The 1,493-nt window shown below is 39.7% G+C and overlaps 1 pseudogene; it reads left to right on the top strand.

Annotated features, from left to right (window-relative positions):
* Positions 1-900: 900 nt before the first annotated feature.
* Positions 901-1,166, top strand: LOC115273219 (annotated as a pseudogene).
* The last annotated feature ends 327 nt before the right edge of the window (positions 1,167-1,493 follow it).

Genomic DNA, 1,493 nt, shown 5'->3' with positions numbered 1-1,493 from the left:
TTTTGACAAATGTAAGGTATGGTGAGTTAGAAATACGGAGTAGATAATGGAAGTATTTTATTAACACTAACATTAGAACCCAAGTTTAATAGTTGCACTTGAGGAAGTGGCTGATAGGAACAGATTTTAGAGACAATTTGGAATTCTGTAAGTAGTACTCAAAATGGTTTGTAAGGTAAGTGTGTTACATTTATTCTAAATGCCCTATAGGAGATAATTAGCTAAAGGAATCCTGTCATGAAGCCCTTTTGTAAAGGGAATAATATGTTTCTTTTTTCTTCTCCCAATTACTGCTTTAAAAAAAATCTTTTTAATGTTTATTTACTTTTGAGACAGAGAGAGACAGAGCATGAGCAGGGGAGGAGCAGAGAGAGAGGGAGACACAGAATCCAAAGCCGGCTCCAGGCTCTGAGCTGTCAGCACAGAGCCCGATGTGGGGCTCAAACTCACAAACTGTGAGATCATGACCTGCACTGAAGTTGGATGCTTAACTGACTGAGCCACCCAGGCGCCACAAGCGAATGATATGTTTCAATATTTAGAATAATCACTTTTTAATCTGTTTTACAAGTTTAAAATTTTATTTTTTTATTATAGAAGGCTTTACCTGTATGTGCTAGAAATCATTTAGCAAGTACTTAACAAATACTATTTATTTATTTTTAATGTTTATTTATTTTGAGAGAAAGAGCAGGAGCAGGGGTGGGGCAGAGAGGGAGACGGACAGAGGATCCAAAGCAAGTACCACACTGACAGCAGTGAACCAGATACAGGGCTTGATCTCGTGAACCGTGAGATCATGACCTGAGCTGAAATGGGACACTCAACCGACAGAGCCATGCAGGTGCCCCAAGAATGTTAAAATCCAGCTCTCTGGGCTCAGACCTAGTTTGCAGCAACATGGCTAAACCTGCCAAGAAGGTTGGAATTGTCAGTAAATACAGAACCCATTATGGTGCCTCCCAGGAAAACGGTGAGGAAGATTGAAAAATGCCAGCACACCAAGTACATTTGCTTCTTCTGTGGCAAAACCAGGATGAAAAGATGAGCTGTGGGGACCTGGCGTTGTGGTTCCTGCATGAAAACCATAGCCGGTAGTTCTGGACCTACGACACCATTTCTGCGTCACAGTAAAGTCTGAACTGAAGGAGTTGAAAGACGAGTAGAAGCTCCACCATTTGAAACATTGCTAGCCTATAATAAATGGGTTAATTTATATAACAAAATGTTAACAAAGGTTAAAATCAAGAGAACAATTTCAAAGAAATTCAGGAGAATATTATTATTGGTGGGCATGTTAAACAAGCCTATTATGTTTGTTCCCTGTGCCTTTCAGGAGGACTGTTCATCTTCTGGTCCAATGTACCAGATTTTGTAAAGTCGTAGTCCAATATTAATGAATATTCTTATTGACCCGATTGTCCTTTAACCGTCAGTAGAAGGAACCGATGAACCTGCTGTACTGGTTACATTTGCAGTATCAAAATGTGCTT

The sequence above is a fragment of the Suricata suricatta genome, chromosome 2 (genome assembly GCF_006229205.1).
Source record: "Suricata suricatta isolate VVHF042 chromosome 2, meerkat_22Aug2017_6uvM2_HiC, whole genome shotgun sequence".
NCBI lineage: Eukaryota > Metazoa > Chordata > Mammalia > Carnivora > Herpestidae > Suricata > Suricata suricatta.
Note: the sequence above shows the minus strand (reverse complement) of the source record. Positions and strands in the feature narration are given on the sequence as shown.